We start from the raw sequence: 20,418 nt of genomic DNA on the forward strand, positions 1-20,418 counted from the left end.
AAACTCTGTTGTACTAGTTCATCTTAGGATCGTCATATCTTTCGACTCCGAAGTCCAAAATTTACATTCTTGGTGGCGTTGGAAAGAAGACTCGACGAACATTAATTTAATAGGTCGTGGGCCACCCAGATCTTCATATATCAAAAGATAGGGTCGTTAGAAGTCAACCCTTCATGCGAACTCCTCCTCAAACTTAGCCACGATGAATCTTTTTGGTCTTAGATCGGTCCTAGGGGTCCTTTGTGACCCCACATCACCTCCAACACTCCTCAATTACTCGGGGACTCATCTTAACTCAAGCACACACTTATAAATAATTGGGTTCGACCCTGCATGAATACAAGAAGGGTCCGAATCCTAGGGAAGAATTTTGAGGGGCGTTACAGTTTACCAAGAATATTGACCAAGGTCAACTTTAGGCCAAATTTCAAAGGCTAAAGTATCAAATGGCCTCAAACTCGCACTGATTGCCACGATACTCATGCCGACCATGCTACTAGCCTAATTTTCCATTCCGGAGCTGGTGGAACTATCATAATTTGAATTTGAGGTCATTTTTCAAAATGTATGACCGAAGTCAAGTTTTCAAGTTATAAAAGCTCCAGAATAGGGAAACGGGCATAAAATCCAAACGAATGACCAAGCGAACGAACTGTCAATTCCAGTAAGTTATAAATGGCTTGATGTCGCTACAGGAAAGCTCTAAATGCTAAAAAGATCAAAAAGGAAGAGAACGACCTTGAGGGTCATTACAACCAATTTTCTCTGGCCTTAACAACGGCTCTTCCAAAACTCCCAAACTATAAAAGTCTAAGTCTTAGGTAAAAAGTTAGTTGTGAGTTGTATGTTAGTTGTCTAGAAGAATTATTTTTATGGACTATTTATAAATGCAAAAAATCCCAAATAAAATAATTGAGTCCAAAACTAATTGGGAAACCAAAACCCAAAAGAATTGGGCTTTTGCGTGCGCCGCCTTCAATTTTTGTTGTTGCCTTCAACACATGACACATGGCAATGAGAAGATTTTCCATTTTCAATCTCTCGTTCAACTGTCTTTGGCATATATATAAAAATATATTATTATTTTGAATTCAATCCATTAAGTTGTCTACTTGATTTTCTTCTTTAATCTTTCATCTTTAATTCATTTTTGTTCCAAATTTCTTCGTCTTCGCTTCAATTTAATCCTACAAATAAAATACGCTATTAAGCACAATTCATAAAATTTATGCTCAAAAAGGACAAATAAAAATACTAAATGTGAGGCAATTAATGATTAAAATATATATATTTTTGGCATCACATCAACACCCCACAATTAAACTTTTGCTAGTCCTCGAGTAAACACTAAAGCTTATCTAAAAAGAATTAAACTAGGAATGCCACCACTTTGATTGATACCAACAACTAAGCCATTGAACAATTCACAATATGAAGTACACTTTCCGATCATTCTGCAAGATATTCAACAAAAATCAAACTTCTAACCTCCTAACCTCAAACACGGACTCTAACTCATCAATTTAGGTTTGCTCACTTACTCCATAAAAGAAAGCTAATAGAATCACCTATCTATCATGAAATAACTGCCCTCACAAGAAGAAATAGTCCATATACTCAATTTAAAGAATTGAATATAATTTAAAGACTTAGCATCAAACAACATCTCTCACACTCACAAAAGAATTCACATGTATGTATAAAGAACCATAGGCTTGCCCATAATGTACATTTCCACTAATTAAGCCTGTTCGAATAGAATCAAATAGGAATTTAAAAACTATATAATAGTGACATATACTTCCCTAAGCACTTTGCGCTTTTAGACTTCATCACCCATTATTTATTTTCTTTATTTTCAGCCCTCTCTTCAATAATTATTTCACTATTAATCTCATCAAGAATGCTTCAATCATTATTAATTTTTTTCAAGTAATTTCTTTCTCTTCTTTTTGTTCATGTCACGTTCTTTCTAAGAGGGTTTTTTTCATCACTTTATAGCTATCATTGATTATCTTTTTGTACTCAACCATCCATTTTTTTCAAATTTAACAATTATAATAAGTCTATGCTACATTGCTCGCGGAAGAAAGGTGTAAAAACTAGGGATTCAACAACAGTGTCAAGGAAAAATATGGCTACCAATAAAATGCTACAAGCTCAAAAGGGCTAACTAGTGATATAATATCTGAAAAAGGCTAAAATTTACAAGAAAAATCAAAGAAAACCTATTATCATCTTCTAAACAGAGCAATACTTTTTATTTCACTTCAATAACATGCAACACAAGTTCTAGACTAAGATGCAAAATATGTAATATGTGCAAACAACCTCACCACACATGTCAAAAGTCTCAATCAAGATGGATCAATTTTACTTCTAAGATAGATAGGGTCATTACAAATAATAAAATAAAATAAGTTATATACAGAGTCACAAGAATGAGTTTAGGTGTCAAATAGTATGTGATTTAATGAGTACTCAAGCATTCATAAGAAGGTACACTCAAAATTAGACCTAAATAGAGTATCAAATCAAAAATGTCTTTTCTTTTCTCTTCAAAAAAAATGAAAAGAAAAATCTAATCTAAAAAATAAAAATAAAAGATACTTGTTCAAAGGGACCCCCTCGAAAAAGAACCGAAAAGAAAAACCAATCGGTGGATGAAATATGCTCTAAAAAAATCTAAGAACCATAAAAAAACTATTTTAATTTAAATAATAAAAGAAAATCTTTTTTTATTTTTTTTGTTTTTTTAAAAAAATCAACTAAAAATAAATAAATAAATAAATAAAATACTATAGCATACTTCACCCTTAAAATATTGGAAGATATTCCACCCCACACTTAAAATCATCATTTGTCCCCAAAGCAATTTATAGAAAAGAGATGAAGTAGAAGGGTAAGAAATACTCACTGAGACCCTTTAAGGCCTAACTAGCAACATGTTTCTTCAATTTTAATCAAGGGTCGCGCGCACCCTCACTGAAGCTCAAACGTGTTCCTTAGCTCCAAATTTGGATACTTAGACCCCAAAATCTAGAAAATAAAGACACACAAAAAAAATACACTATATAAAAGAAAGAAGAAGTTACACTACTAGTTGGGTTACCTTCCACTTTGAACTAATGAATTGCACCCCTAACTTTTTTCTAATTTTCTACTATGCTCAAAGGGTGGTGGTATAAAAATAAACAAACCAAACAATAAAAATCATATAAATACCCAAGAAGTGCTAGATTGACTTGATCATGGTGAGGTTTTGCGACAACTTGCAAGGAGAATTCAAAGAACGAACTTCACCATGCCATAAAGTACCTTGTACTGGATGTTTGGAGATAAAATCAGCATGTTTTGATCAAGGGTGCACACCACGATACCCTTCACGGGCCGTGGTGCACACCACTGTCCATGAAGAGGAGACTTTCAGTCGTGAAGAGGGACACCTAGGGAAGCAGCCAACAATTTGGCCAAGGCAAGCACCACGAGGCACCACCACGAGCCGTGGTGGGTTCCTGGTAGGGTGGCCTGCCAAAAAATGGTAAGGAAGGGAACAAACCTCAACTTAGAATTATTTCTTTTCCTCAAGAAATAAGATAATATAAAACCAAATGACGCGCAAATACAAGCAACTCATAGAAATATATAGCAGCACTACAACATAAACCTCATGACTAACATCACTTATGCAATGCACTTATGCTCTAACCAACTCGTAAGGATTACTTCATAGCATCTTATTATTCATATATAACCAAATCAATGCAAACAGTCATATACTAGTCAATATAGAAACCAAACAACACAATCACAGTGCCCTCACCACAAACAAGTCTCTCACATAGTGTATAAAGGATAAACAGAGATTGGAATAAAACTACTCACACTCTCCAAAGAAGTTCAAACAATGCACAAGTAAAGACCATTAGCTTGTCCTTATTTTCACCACTTCAACTCTTCAATAACCTTTTTAGGATCACAATAGGACTTTTTAGGCTTGTAACGTAGGCTTGGGCTTAGGTAGGATACATTTAGGATACAAGTGACTACATTTCCCCTCCAAATGCAACTTTGGCTTAGCTATTTGTTTTCAACCCCCAAATTCTTGTTGTTCCCTTATTTCTCATTCTTTCTTCTTGGGACTGGTTTCTACTTTTGTTCAATCGTATTCTTTCTTTATGACTCATTTTTGCACTTATTTTCTTTTTCACTTGCGGCCATAACCCATGCATTTCTTTTCTTTTCATCCCACCATTCTTTTCATATCCTAACTTTTCTACTTTTCCATATGGTAGCCAATCTCAACTTAGGCTTTTGGCCTGAGTTGACGTACATAATATCCTAGGGGGGACCAGGGCCAAGATAAAGGTTAACAAACTGATTCTCCTTATAGTTTCCACCCTCAACTTAGGTGTTTAGCCTGAGTTGAGGTACACATTGTTCTTGGAGGGACCAGGGCCACATTAGGATTCATAGATAGAAAGGGAAGGTGAATTGTGTTTAATCAAAGAAAAGTTCTATTAAAACTTCAAACTTTTGAGTCAGAGGGTACAATTCTATTTGGTTTGTTAAATTTAGGCTAAGTGACTCATTATCAACAAAGGCCTCTCCTAATGCAGCTATCCAATAGTTTTAGTGAGACTCACTAGGTAAGTTATAGCTTAAAAATGCATCTATCAAACCACACAAATTTAGCTCACATATATGGAATTGATCTTATGCTATTTAGTACTAATCAACACAGTCATAACCAGCATTTGACCAACAAATCACTATGTAAAATGTTACAAAGATCCCAAAAAATCAGTTAACATATTTGAGATGCAATCACAATCATTTAGAATTGTTTTTGACTAGAGGTCATTTTTTCACTTTCACGGGCTACTACAAAATCCTATAGACACTTGTATTAAACAAACAACCTAAATATGCCAGTTCTACTAGATAATACACCTTTAGAGAAAACAAACATGGAAAGAAAAACTCCAAAGGGTTTCAGAATGCCCCCACTACCCACTAAAAATTATGCATTGTCCCCAATGCACTTAAAACTCAAAAGCTTAAAACAAGGGAAGTGATCATACCTGTGATGTCCTAGGTATCAGTTGTAGTTTACCTGATTACTTAGGCTGCATCAAGTATCCACATGGGTTGTCTCACATAAAGAGTCTGATTTAGTATCATAGCACGACATCCTCAAACTGCACTATTTCTCCATTCTTGGATTTTGAATAGTGTCACTAGGCAGTGCACTATTCTTCCTTTGATTTACCATGGATGATAATTGTCCCATCTACTGCTCCAAGTGCTTGATAGAGGTTGAGTGTGACTCTACAACTTAGATCATTTTGGACAAGTCACCCTTTAGCTCCTTGACACGGGCTTCTGTAGATTCAGTTTTCCACAACCCTTCGGTCATAATCTCTTCAATCCTTGAGTTGCTTGCTCCATCTTCACCTCTATCTATGTTTCCAAGATGCACATAAATTCCGCTTTAATCATTTTTGTATTGGTCCATATTATGCTAGTTAACTTAATTGTGGTGTTCAGCCCTATCATATTATCTATCCCTTTGAAAGCTTCAACCTTGATTTCTAGAGTTGTAAGTCCGGAACCCCTTGGTTGTTCATGTACTTTTCCTCTGAATTACCAGGTAGACCATCATAGAGTCCTGCAGCATCAACATGTTTTACCTTTTCTACACCTCCATCTAACAAGCGATTGGTCAATGGATCCAACTAAGTCTGCATGTGAGCCATGTCTTGGTAACGCTCTTCATTTTTTAGTCTTTACTCTGTTGACATCTCAAAAATAAACCTAAAAGAGTTTGAATCTCTAGTATACATGGCCTTGTTGTTCTTTGCAAGGTGATCCAATATTGTTGTGGCTTCTTGAAATGTCTTGGCCATGAACGAACCTCCACAAGCAGCATCTATGAATGGTTTGTTCACAAAGTTGCAAGACCTGTAAAATAACTCCTTCAAGTGCTCATCAATCAGGTTGTGATTTAGACACTACTTTAGCTTCTGCCTGAATTTCTCCCAAGTCTTGTGCACTACTTTGGTAGGTAACTACTTGTGAGACACATCTTATCCTAGATTTGTAGCTTCTTATATGGTGGGAAGAATCTCTCCATAAATGCTTCCCTAAGCTCCCTTCAGGTGGTGATAGATTTATTTGGAAGCTCATTCAACCACTTCATTGCTACCCTAGACAGAGATAATGGAAACTAATGCAGTCGTACAGCTGATTGGCTAACCCTAGGAATTTCAGATGACTTGTAGGTGGCGATAAAGTTCATCAACTATTGGTTGGCATCATTGATTGCTTCTCCAGCATGGTACTAGTGATAGTAAACTTTACGCCCTAAGGTAGTGTTGGGATGACTTTAGCTCCAGTAGCCCCTACACCATCTGTATCTACATCATCATTATGGAGAAAAGTTCACAGGTCCCTGATCTCTTCCCTTCAATGCTCCATTGAGTTCATCCCTGTTGTCAGCGTTATCCCTGATTTGATTTTCAGCAAGCTCTCTTAACCTTTGCGTTTGACGCTCTTTCGCATTCATCTTTTGAATGGACTTTTGCAGTTCAGGATCATAGGGAAGGAGTGGTTCACCATACTATGAGTGTCTATCATGGACTATCTGTTCCCTTCAAAAATAAAAATAACAAACCAAAAGTAAAATTAGGAAATGGAACTACAAACAGAATAAGCAACTAATAGACTATTTCAAAGTTGTATTCCCTGGCAATGACGTCATTTTAATAACGCTCAATTATACCTCTCGAAAGAAATATAATGATCATTAGCAGTATATTTTACCCAACTAAAAGTGGGGGTTGATCCCATAGGAAATTGGTTGAAATATGCTATTAGCTATCATTTATTCAGTTTTACTTGCTATTTCCCGAAAATAAAGAGTGCATAAAGTAAAGGTGGTGTTTTGGTTTTGATTTAAGAACAAGTAATAATATAATGACAAGTAAACAGTACTTAGGTTACAAAAAATATGAATACTAGGCAAGGGTTATGCTCCACATGAATTATAACTTAATAGACAAATCGTATTGATGATATTGATCAATGTATTGCATGCAAAATCTAGAGAGTTAGATAACATCTAATTCACCTCCCGGTCCTTCTTAGACGTATCTCATTCATCTCCTCCTGGTCTCAGAATGTATGCTTTACTGACCCTCGCCCTTGATCTCAATGTACTATATCCTTCTAGTCTCAAGCAACTTAGATGAAGTTTATCCCTTCTTTCGATGCCAGACTCTTCGAATTTCTGTTGTCATATTCTTTTCCTAATCACTACCTCCCTCCCTAGAAACCAATGAATACGGAATAGTTCTCAATGTTTTCACTAACTAAGAAAGACTTTTGAATGAATAAATCAAAATACATGCAAAAACAAATTACGAAAATCAATCCTACGCTTGCCTACCTAGTTATGTCGTCATAATTCTCACAACCCTAGTTGTGGGATTAGCTATGCATAATTATAAGTAAAGCATCAAGAATTTTTGTATAAATCATGAAACAATACTTACAAATATATAGACAATCAACACAAGAACCAAACAATTGAAACAAGCAACCAGAACTTGATTTAAATCTTCAAAACTAGCCAAAAAATAAGTTGTTGTATGTGTTCTTGTGCTACTGTTCAGCCGCTTTTGATCAAGAAATCAAAGCTCAAAATTATAGTTTAGGTCGTTTATTTTAGCCTTAAAACGGTAGAAAAACGTAGGAAAAGTGTACCCTAAAAATATAACAAAGGTGGGTATTTATAGAAGTCTAAAACTAGTCCTAAATGAAGGAGGAAACCTTAAAAAGTCGAGCCTCAGTGATCACTGGACGGGCACCCACCATGGCCAGTGATGAGCACCACGGCTCATGTTGGTGTTCTGTGGTCACTTCCTTAGCATTTTGTGGTAGGACACCTAACCACGGCACCTACCACGGCCAGTGGTGAGCACCATGGCTCATGGTGGTTCCCCGTGGTGCTTGTCTTGGCCAAATTGTTGGTTTTTTTCCTGGGTGTCCCTCTTCACGACTAGAAGACTCTTCTTCACATACAGTGGTATGTACCATGGCCCGTGAAGGGTATCATGGTGTATAACCTTGATCAAAATATGTTGATTTCATCTTCAAACATCCAGTACAAGGTACTTTATGGCATGGTGAAGTTCGTTCCTTGAATTCTCCTTGCAAGTTTTCCCAAAACCTCACTAAGATCAAGTTAATCTAGCACTTCTTGAGTATTTTGCTTTTCTTGTTCTCTCTTCTCAACACCAAGGTACTTATTTAATCCAAACTCACTACATATCCACATGAACCAATCCAAAGATCATCAACTCAAGCGTACTTCAATTTTCTTGAAAACTAAACAAAAATGCATATCAAACTAACAAAAATGCATATCAAAATAACAAAATGCGTTCGAGAACTCATAATAATTCTATGTTTTGAGCATCATAATTATCGTCTTTTAGAGACACATCAAGCGTCGTGACCTATATTATGAGACAATAGAGGTAAAAGTAAGTGTTAGAGTATATGAAATATACTAAGTATGTGAGAAATATGCATAACATGAATAAACTGACATAATAGGCATGGGCATGTATTCATGACCAAATAACTTGAAAAGCATGATGTAAAAGCATGAAATCATAAGATAAGGTCCACGCATCATAAAACAACGTTTGAGAGCTTATAAAATAAACATAATCATCTCGTGGGATATGGACCGTAACAGACAATAAAACCAAGTGAGCTATAACATGGAGTCTGGTGTAAATCTTACACCAAAAAAGGAGAGGCTACTTACCAAGGTAGACTCTGTATTATTCACATCATGAGCTATATGTAGATCCACTAGCTAAGTCATTTAAGATAACCTACGAGGCCAACATAGTTAGAGACTAGAGATTGCTACTAGAGACTCCCTTACCAAGCCTCCACCTCAAAGTCTTCTCGATTCTAAGTCAAATACCAATGGAATAGATAAAGTTACCAACATTAGGAAAGTAAACATGTACAAACCCACATTCATAACATATCATAAGAGTGGCTCCTCAAATCATGATTTTATAACATAGTTCAAATAGACACTTACCTTTCTAAGCATCTAAATCATGATTTCATTCATACTGTGAGAGAAACATTCACAATTCATCCATTCATACTTTAAAACATACTTGAAACATAATTCATAACTTTCATAAAACATTCGTAAAACCTTCATCGATTTTATGATCATAGTTCATAATTCATAATTGAAAATTATAGATATAATGCATGGGTCCAGGTGAAATCAATTTAAAATCATGTATTAAAGAGAATTCATACATAACAATATAGAGTAATATCAATTAGAATCAATTGGAAAAAGTCCATGAAGTCCTAATTGAATTGGGTGAAATAGAATTGAAGAATTGAGATCTTTTAGGACTCAATGGATGAATGGAATCCATTGGTGAATTCCCACATACCTGTATATCAAAACCCTAGAAAACTATATCAATGAAGCCAGTGAGGCACCATTATCCCCTCGAACAAAGTTGAATACACTTTATTTTTCGCATTTCTAACAGCAACTTCAAGGTGTTGAATTTTGTGTCTTCTTATCAAATCTTAACTTCTTTTCTTTATTGGTTAAATAGATATTTCAAGACGAAGTGAATAACGACATTTTACTATTCGTACCAACAGATTTACTAGCAGTGGTAGCAAATTGCAGTGCAATACAATATACTGCTGACCAAACTAAGAGATATCAAGAGGCGATTTTTATGGACAGCAAGTAAGAAAATGAGAATAACAACAGTTACTTCCCAGCTTTTATTCCATTTATCTTCTTTTGTGAGGCTAAATTTGTTTACAATTCCTGTCATACTATTCAGCAAGAAGCCTTTCATGTTTACCATGTGGGACGATCTAGCGGACAATGAAGGCTCTGCACTATTACGACAATTGCACGAGCACCCTGTTATTCTTGTAAAATGGGTAGCTGTTTCCGAATATTGTCATGGTAAGATCATCAAATGTTTTCCCTCCAACAGCTGTGCGAATAACTTCTCAACTTTACTTGTCAATATATTTTGTGCCCATAGCTCTAAGGTTGACAACAAGATACAATTCAACAATTTTAATCAACGCTCTATATGTGCAAGCTACTGTGTTAATGAATTGGTATGAACTAACTTTCCCACCATTGTCATGCACCGTCCTTCAGTGGCAGCTATTTATATGGACAAAGAAAACAAAAGTCGGTCACATTTACTGTGGCCTTTTGCAGGTCAAAGGACAACGAACGAATGCTCTTGGCTTATACTTTAAGAAGCTCATCTGAGTCATCTTCATCCCTCAATCTTGCATCTGTTGATGACGAAACAATATCTATCTCGATTATTCCTTCTTTGTCATGTATAGTGAGTTTAAAAAATGGCTAGACTCTCATTGTCAATACTGACTAACTGCTCCATAGTGAAATATCTCAACAAAAAAATCCTACTAATATTATTGTGTGCGGCTGTGGCAAGTACAAACTTTTCATGTTGAAGATCAAATATCATTGTCCAATTATTTCCAGACATTTTACATTCTTGCGTGCTCGAACTGCAACCATTTTGTGCACAGTAAAGTCTGGAGGCAGGTCCAATGTTTGAACTATGACCTATCAAGAATGGTAGTTCCAAGGTAAAAAACCACTTTCTACCTATATGCATTTCCAATCAATTGGTTGGCTTCAAATTTGTCAATGTAACTTGCTGATTCAAGTGCAACAAAATTGCAATTACAACTTTCTAATTTTTGGCTCAAAAATTCTACATAGGCAGCGATCTAAATCTTTAGGACATATTAAACAGTAACTATGTTGACACTGATTAAATAATATAGTTTATTTAATATTATTACAAGTGGAAGTTGGAAGTATACAAATATTACTATACACATTGTACATAAGCCTATGAAAACTGTATTAGAAATGGAACAAACATTGCTAAAGGTCGTATTATCTACCTCACTTTGCTCTATCTGTTTTTGGCATTAAATGCTTTGATAGAATCACTTTTCTGCAGAGGCCCCTCGGTTCAATTTTGCTACTAACTTCAGGTGTTGTTGGTATGTGATTTAAAACATACAGTTACTTATTCTTATTCCGCAAGTCCTACTTTGAGCTTGACATCACAAACAAATCTGGGGACTAGGTCCGCATCGCGAATCTGGGTGTTAATTTTTGCTCGTCGTCTGCTCTAATGAGGGGTGTTTAGGTCTTTTTTCCACCTTTCCTAAATTTAATCCACTATATTTTGGGATCAAAATTAGTCCCTTATCATTACCTTAGGCATATTTTCTCTCATTAAGACTTAGATTAATTGAGAGCAAAGATTGGAGAGGAGAAAAGGGCTAGGGCTCAAGCGTTCAACTTTCATTCTTCGAGTTCGATTGTTCTTTGATTTTCAGGTATGTATGGCTACTCATAATGTTGGATTGAGTTCTTCCACGTCCCCTACATTTTCATTGAGTTGAGTTGAGTTTGAGTTTAGAGTTTCCATGAATTGAGTTCTTGAGTTATCTATAGTACATATTGAGTTTTGTGTATAAATATATATGTATTGATGATGTCTACGAGTTGAGTATTTGAGGTATACATTCATGTCTTCATTCACATGAACCCTAATTGAGATTTTATTTTTATCTTATGCAATGATGGAATTTTTAAAACATGATTTGTGAACATGTTTGAATGAGAACGAGTTGAGTCTGAAAGGTTCTTAAACTTCAATTATTTTGAACATGAGTATTTTGAGTGTAAATGATTGTTTGAGATAGAGTTTTGAGAAGATACAAATAAGTTTGAAAGCATATTTTAAATAAGAGAATTGATGATTGAGATGAGATTGAGCTTGATGAGAGTTTAATGAGGTAGATGACATGATTTGAATAAATTGACCTGATTGAGCATATGAGCACATTGAATCTTTTGGGAGTAATATTGAGCACCGATTTGGGTAAGAGTAAATAACAACACAAACTCCATAAACTACATAGCCAGTGTAGGATAGAGGCTATGTCTCTCTAGTCCCAAAAAGAGGACTTTTATTGATTGTGGATCCAATGAGGTTGATCGTTCCTTACTTTGACAAAGTATTGGATGTCTGCGGCAATGGCAGTGCAAAGCGTTGTATCATCGCTTGCTCATAAGTGATGATTTTCGATTAGAGAAACTCCATAAAATAGAATGGTTTGATTCGGTTGAGTAGCATATCATTGAGTTTGGAAAAAGACCGATTTTACTGCACGTGGAATAATAGTTAGTTCTGTTGTTGATGACCTCATATATGAATGTGAGAAATTTCTAAATGCTCATGCTATGTAGGCACATTTGAGAGGAACTTATGAGGATACATTTGTCACCCACCTCCGATAGTTGACTACCAAATTTGACACTTATAAAAAGTGTGATGAATAAAATGTCAAACAACACCTTAGGGTAATGTCAAACAACACATGATAGATCAACTCAAGAGTGTTGGCCATATCCTCTCAGATGAGCAGGCTCGAGCTTCAAAAATATCGAATTGGATATCGTTAGACTCGTGTTATTATGGTGATTGCTTATTTGAATAGCTTATCTTGATTTGAAATGTCGACGTAAGCGTAAAGCTTATATTTCGTAGTAATTCGAGGTTGAATTCGAGGTAAGTGAATTTCCAAACTTATTCTTAAGCTTGTAAGATCATGTATTTGTATCTAATGTGTTGATAATGGATAGGAAATGGTTTATGAACTATTTGATATTCAATTGAACTTGATGATAAAGAATGGGGTAATAAATGGAATATTGAGATGAGTTAACTGTTGTGCTCGATATGATAAAATCTTGGGCTTGTTGTGGATATTTGGATATATTTATATGTTGTTATTCTATGAAGTATAATTATGGAATTTGGATAAGGGTAATTTTCTAAATATTGTGAATAACTGGATATTGACTAATTGTGTGATTATGGACTATATGGCATTATATGTGAAGGTTCATTATGTATTCACTCATTACTTCTGCATATACTTATCTGTAATGGCTGAAAAAAGTGATATGAGTGAGATGCTGGATATTGGGGCCGAGGTTTCTACTTGTAGAGATGATTTGTCGAGGCCTTTTTCGGAGTTAGAGGTATTTTTTGGTGGCTGAGGTCTTTTCTGGCAGATATTATAGTTGAGGTCTCTTTCAGCAGATACATGATCCGTGTGAGGCTCCCATGGGTTCTGGTCTAAGGTGATCAGCAGATGTGTATCATTTAGGACAGACATGTATCACTATATGTGACATTGCATTGCATCTCATTGCATCATACATCTTTTGTCATCGTGGACTGTTTTACCCCTGATATTCTCTTGATCTGTATAATTGATTGTGCTGGTACGCTTAAGAATTGAATTATACTATTGTTGAGGTATATGAATATTGTGTTGTCAGAACTGTTAGACTGGGCTGATTTCTGTGCAGGTTGTAGTCTGGGTTGGATGGTGTGATAGGGGTAGGTGTATTTTACTAACTTTGCTTAGTCTTAATTGTTTACTTGTTGGTACCGCGTTGTTGGTACTAACTCCTTGCTAACTACACTTGTGTAGGTTCTAAGCTCGGATAGTGACCTAACTTTTCTTATTTTTCATCCAAGACTTTTGGAGGTGATTCGAGAGGTAGCTGTTATTGCTGACCATTTTTCTTATTCCTCTTTACTTATTACTTTGTTCTATTCGAGAGACAAATATTGATACTTGTATTTATTTCTTATCTTGTAATTAGAAGTTTGTACATGTGACAATTAATTCGTGGGGGATTTTGTAGTTGACTAAGTTTCTACTGTATCTATCTAAATTGTCTTGCGCTTTTATCTTTCGCATTTATTGGAGTTAGGATGACTTGTCCGGTGGGAGAGAATAAGTGTCATTATGTCCGAATTTTGGATCATGACAATTGGTATCGAGCCCCAGGTTCATAGGTATCACGTGTACAAGTCATGTCTAAGTAGAGTCTTGAGGATTAGTATAGAGATGTTTGTACTAATCTTTGGAAGGCTATAAAGACTGTTAGGAAAAATCTTCACTTCTTGACTTCTCTATCATGCGTCTTTGATCCGATCTGATTCCCATTGCTTCACTCCATCCTTTCTCGTATCGTGATGACTCGTGCTTAGTCCTGCATGTGTGCAGTTAAGAGGTCATCTCTTGGTTTTAGTGTCGGATTTGGTATTGAGGTGGAAATAGTATAATTATGGGAAGGATGTGTTTTCACACTTGAAATGTTCTACAATTCAAAATGGATAAGTAAGGTTGTGGTACAATGATATGTTTGAGGATATGGTAGTGAAAGATGAACAATGGTTGAGAGACTTCATGAACACCTCCTCATTCCTAGTTAGTTATTCGGCAATGAAAAATAGCACTTGTGTGGCTTAGCTGATATTTGAAGCGGTTCGACAAAGGAGAAGGGTATCATTGGGGGAATGACTATATACTGAGCACTGTGACTTTGAAGACTAAAGTCTGTGTAATTCGTCATAAAAGAATGGGTTGCATAGTAGATGATGATGATGATGTTAGGTCAGTCGAGATCAGAATTTATATGGCGATTTTATAGAGTGGTTGAATATCAGTAAGGGTTATATACGTCTACTTCTGGGGTACCTGTGTTTACTTGGGTGAGGTTATGGGTTGTGTTCCTTCTGCTATCGACCTGGCTTACGTAATGGTGCATATCGCTTTCAGCCTGAGACTAAAATGCTTTGATAATGTTTTGTATCTAATTAATGGGTATAAATATATGGGCTATTTGAATACGATCTTCTCAATGGATATGATGTGATATAGTGGTAGTTCTAGCAGATGTCTGTAGCGTGGTACTAGTGATTCATGACTACGGAGACATCTAAGGAGTTATCAGCTATTTCACCTACTTGGGTAATGAGGTTTTGATGTTGCATTATCGGTTGAAAAATCAAGTAGTTGTTACTATGAACGCTTGGATTAAGCATTATTTATAAGGAAAGTTAAGTGGTGGATCAAGTGAATTGATCTTGTCTTGTCTCTTTGACAAAGTACGACATTTGAGGTAATATAAGTGTTTTGGGAACTAATGACTTCATGATAAGCCAAAAGGAGTAGATTGATATTGAATCGACAAGCGTATGGGTAAAGAAAGTTCCAACAAGTATAACTATGGGCGCTTGACCATTTCATTCTTTGGGTCAGATGAATTCAATTTTTCCGTGATGAGTAAATGATGTCTACAGATCAGACTGGTATAACCCAAGCTTGTGGAATGAATTGGTTGTGAGAATGGAGTTCTGTTAGAATCAGTAACGGTTCGTGTGTTGGAGTGGTTGGGTGGATGATTCAGGCCCACCCCTGATTTTAGTGGGTATTGGTTCAGCAGTTCTCTTGTGGTTAAGTAATGGAGAATTTGTCCAGATGGTTATCTGGTGATTTTGTGGAGTTCGATTCAGATTTGGTACATGAGTTAGTTCGTGACTTAGAATTACACCTGACTAGTAGATCCGCCAAAGTTTGATTTGAAAGTTCAGTTTGATAGTGGTTTCTGATGATATGGTCTAAGGATGAATTCGATTGGAAAAGACAAATACCGAATTTGGAGGTTATGCCTCAGATTCTTGGTAGCATCGAGTAACCTTCTTTCTTCTACTTTATGTTCGAGGATGAATATGGCTTTTAGTGATAGATGATGTAATGACCTTGAAGGCCATTTTTAATATTTTTAAAAAAATTATCACTTTACCTCTCCCCGTCAATTTTCTCGAGTCATTTTAGATTGGGTTTGAAAGTTGATTTTTGAAAATCTTGTGAACAGTTAAAAATTTTCTTAAAAAAATGAGTTTTAAAGGTTGAGTTGTCAGATTTTGAATTTTGGAGTCATATGGAGTTTCGAGTCTCTAAATAGAATTTCGTTGATTCCATCAATTTTGGAATGTGGAAATTGATCTTGGAGTGTTGACGAAATCAGATTTGGAGTTGAAATGTAGATTTTAAAGTTTAATCCAAGTTTGAATTTGATCAACATTTGAGAAATCGTACTAAGTAAGATCGTGGTTCCCTAACCCTTGCACTTGAAACCAGATATGTCTGGAAAGGGGTGAACAGTTTATGACACCTGCTAATGTCATTACCGTACAAAACTATCAAAATCTGTTCCTCCTGCAATTGACCAAATTAGAAGAGGTCTTTAATATGTCTAAACATTCTTGATGCAGTCACTGTGGAGAGATAAGAGTAGTAAGCTGACGTTTTCATCCTGTACAATTATTGTCTAGAAATGAACAGTCTAATTTTTTCTCTCGCAAGGGCGATATTTATCAACCACCAAAACCTTGCAGGTCCATTCTTTAACTGATAGTATGATTGCTTCAATGTTAAGCCTCTGTTCCATTGCGATAATGCAGTCTAGACAAGAAACAGTGACATTGTTAGAACTAAGCTTTGTGCAGAAAACTAATAAAGGAATTGTAATCGAAAACATGCGAGGGAAATAATATTACATGTTTCTTTGTAAACATCTACATGGACTAAATTGCCAGTGTGTATGTTAATGGCTGAATAGGTCGTGTGTAATAGTATGTGCATGAATAAATGAACCCCACAGTCAAAAATTTAAATTATAAGCTAGTCAATACAAAATAGCTAAAAATTGGAGGAGAAAGTACAATGATGATGTCACATTTGTAAGTTGAAAATGGATTGGTGTACCTCATATTTCCAAAATAATTGCAAAAGAAGTGTGTGGGAAAAACATAGAACAAAACTAATTAAGTTGTGACCAAATGATTAAATAAACACATTGACTTGATGAAAACATAGCACAGTGGTCACTTTTTTTCAAGTTACAACAGAAACATATTCATTCCAAATACAATAAGCATTCATCAGAAGGGAACAAATTACATTGTAAATCAAGAATTGATGCATCGTTTTGTGATCCATCATTAGCCTCAGAAACGCTTTCTAGCAAGATATCTGAATTTGATTTTAAAATGGTATGATAAAACGTGAGATCCCAGCAAACAGAGAGGATTTAGAGGGATCTGGACATTTTGCAGTAACAAAGCAGTAACTTAAAATTGACCAAACATCAGTGATCATTTTCTGTATAGGTGAGATGTGAATACTAAAGAACACGAGAAATAATGAGCTGAAGTTCATTGTTTAAACTGAGTTGTCTCATATCAGGTGACTTTAGGAATTTGATTTTATGTGTGTGGGTTATTTAACGTTCATTTGTATGAGGGTTTTAAAGAAAAAGTTATAGTAATCTAGTAAATAATAGTCGATACATAGCGAGATAAGCGAAACTGAAAGAAGTGAAATTTACATTAGTGAAGACAGAAAGCTTACTTGTGTTACCAAGAAGAAAATGTCCACTACCAAGAATAATGTTGTTTGCAAAACCTAATTTCTTGTAGCTTTGGTCCCTTTCGTATTATATAGACATAGATGTGGTAACATGAGGAAAGAGAATCTCCAATAGCACCAGTAAGATGGGGATGACAATGAGCACATCCGCGCATACTCCAACAATATTTTATACGAAGAAGCTTTTACAAAGAACCAAATATCATACGAATGAGTTGCCTAGTTTAAATTTCGATAGAATTTTGATTCAAAGATGCACAGTGCAGTAAAATTATCATTATATCTATTGTTTTTAAAGTGTACTGTGCCGACCCAATATAAGGAGAAGTGAAAAATGGACTAAGAATATGGTAGGATTTCTATAGAGACAAACAAGTAGCTGAAAGAGAATTAAAAATGTGTGAACTTAATCCTGTAAACAAACTATAGAGATCAACAAGTACTTTAGAGAGAACTAAAAGTGTGTGATTTGATTCTGTAGACAAATTTGCTGAAGGCAAAATGGCTAAACGGGAGAAGACAAAGACACAAAGATAAGGTAACACTCAAAGGCAGACAATAAATTCTTAGGACAAAGATTCAATTTGCTTCTCTCACATAAATTACCCATTGGTGCATATTAAATTTTGGTCATGCCGTAAATCATCATTCAGCAGGAGTAATTCCTTTAGAAAAATTGCGCAAGTCAATAATAAGTCCGAAGTCGTCCAGACAAAGTACAACCAAAATTGAATTTGCAGATAGTAAACCTCATTATCATAAATTGCTGTGGGCCGAACATATATACATCCCAAGACACGAAATTGCACAGAGGAGGAATAAATCCCACCAAAATACCCACAGTTTTTTCAGCCATAGATCAAGCAAAGAAACATACTTCACACTGAATTAGAGGGAATTCAGCTCTAAAAACTCATAGTTAAGCACGATGAAGCAGCAAAATTCAAGCACATATAGATCTCCAAATCAAACCATCGAAACAGGGACTGAGTAGAGCAGAGACAAAGTAAATTTAATAAGGGACAGAGACACATACCAAATTAAGCAGGAGGAAGCACCGCCAAATGAATCCGATGAAACATATGTACAATGTTCTTCTTCTAGGGGTGTGTTACTGCCTAGTTAGTGGTGTAATTAGCGGTATGTTACTGTTTTAGTTAGGACACGTGTGGAGGGTTGAAGAAGCCACAAAACACCACAACTTGAAAAGACAAACTTACCCCTCTTAAGAAGTAGGCATGATGACGAAGAGTAGCTTCCTCTTAGCCTCTCCTATGTCAATAGTGTCATTTGGTCCGAGCTAATTTTTGGTGCAAATCAACGATAAAAAATGAATTTATATAAATATATATTTTTTCAAAAAATTCTCCTTTTTTTATCTTGTAACATCAATTTGACTTTTGTTAAGAACTTCTAAAATTATTAGAACACAAAATAATATTTAGAAGTTAAAACTCCTAAGAAGAGGCTACAAAAGGACTCGTTAAGGAGAATATTATATATAATGACTCTGAAGGTCAGTTTTGACAATTTATGCAAAATGATCATTTTATCCCTCCCATTAGTTGCTCCGAGTTATGATCGATCAGTTCTCAAAGTTAGTTTTGGGAAATTCTTTGAAAAGTTGAGTTTTCGGAAGGTTTGAGATTTTAAAGGCTTAAAGTGTTCAAAAGTGGTTTTTGGTACCAACCAAAGCTACGAATCTCGAAATGAAATTCTGTCAATTCATCAGCTTCGAAATGTGGAGTTTGGTCTAGGAGAGTTGACGGAATTAAATTTGGAGTTATAACGTGGATTTGAGGTCCTAAGTTGGAAGTTCTTGAATTTTTGATCATAGAATTGACTTTGGTCAACATTCGAAGTTTTGATACTCGGAATAGAAATTTGACAACTCCGTTGGATTTGGGGGATGATTTTAAGTCTAGGAGTGGTTTTGGTTGAATTTTTAGAGGTCCTGAACTCGATTTGGTAGTTTTAGGCCTAAAGTTAGTTTAGTTGCGACTAATTGGATTTCGGGTCAATAGGACCTCAAATTCATATTCTAAAAGTTTTATTGACTCCGAAATATCATTTTCAAACTATTAGCTTATTTGGTTTGTGTTCGTGAAGTTTCGGATGAGTTTTAGGTGAATTTTTAAGCTTCTTGGGGTGCTTTGACGCTATTTGAGCAAATTGTGACAACTAAAAGGTTTATTATTGTTTTAAAGATCAAAAAATTATTCTGAAGCTTCTAAAACTTTGAGCATGAAGTATACGACTGATCTGCAAAGTTTGGTGCATTTGCATTAAGTCGAGATTGAACTTTTATCAGAAAATATGAAATAATTATTTATTGAGCTGAAACAATATTTGATTGGGCAAACGAGCACGAAATTGAGTTTTGATTGAACGATCAGGTCCGTATCATTATTTAAGACATTTAAAAAAAGAATCGGGGCATTTCGCTATCGTATGAGGGAGATACATCTCTTTTAATGAAAATTTAAGTTGATAATTTTCTCGTGCAAAATAGAATTGTACAGCTATATAAATTTCAAACTGTGTTCATTTGGTATTTTGAGCATATTGAGAGTTCTAGAGCTCGTAATGGAGTGATTTTTGTGAATTTCTGCTCGATTTAATATGAGGGTTAGTATCCGATCCTCAATTCGATATTTTGTCATGATTTCTTCATCTGATTTTCTTTCCCTATCCATAAAATTCTTGAGGAAAATTGGGGTTTAATCGATTCAACTCCATTTTTTATGAGAAAAGTATATTTAGGATCCTTATGGTATGGGTAAACTGATTTTGTTATAAACTTGTTGATTCATTGATTACTTTCATCGTATTAATTGTGTATTATTTGAGTTTTTCCCGATAAAGTTAAATTTTGATAAATTGAGGATTTCAAGGTCGATTTTAACTCCATTTTAAAATTAAATTTCATAGTTGAACTTTTCTAAACATGGGTAAGATATTTTTCAAGATATATTT

At 35.2% G+C, this 20,418-nt stretch overlaps 1 long non-coding RNA gene and 1 pseudogene across 1 annotated transcript; one reads left to right on the forward strand and one right to left on the reverse strand.

The window, feature by feature from the left end:
- The window catches only part of LOC129899886 (acid beta-fructofuranosidase 2, vacuolar-like), a 46,745-nt pseudogene extending 33,078 nt beyond the window's left edge, over positions 1 to 13,667 (forward strand).
- A 2,458-nt stretch (positions 13,668 to 16,125) lies between these two features.
- On the reverse strand, positions 16,126 to 18,732 carry LOC129901674 (uncharacterized). Its single transcript, XR_008769901.1, has 2 exons — positions 18,479 to 18,732; positions 16,126 to 16,476 (listed from the first exon to the last, which is right to left on the reverse strand). It is a non-coding gene; the product is annotated as an uncharacterized LOC129901674 (long non-coding RNA).
- Between the last annotated feature and the right edge of the window lie 1,686 nt (positions 18,733 to 20,418).

The sequence above is a fragment of the Solanum dulcamara genome, chromosome 8, assembly GCF_947179165.1.
Source record: "Solanum dulcamara chromosome 8, daSolDulc1.2, whole genome shotgun sequence".
Lineage (NCBI taxonomy): Eukaryota > Viridiplantae > Streptophyta > Magnoliopsida > Solanales > Solanaceae > Solanum > Solanum dulcamara.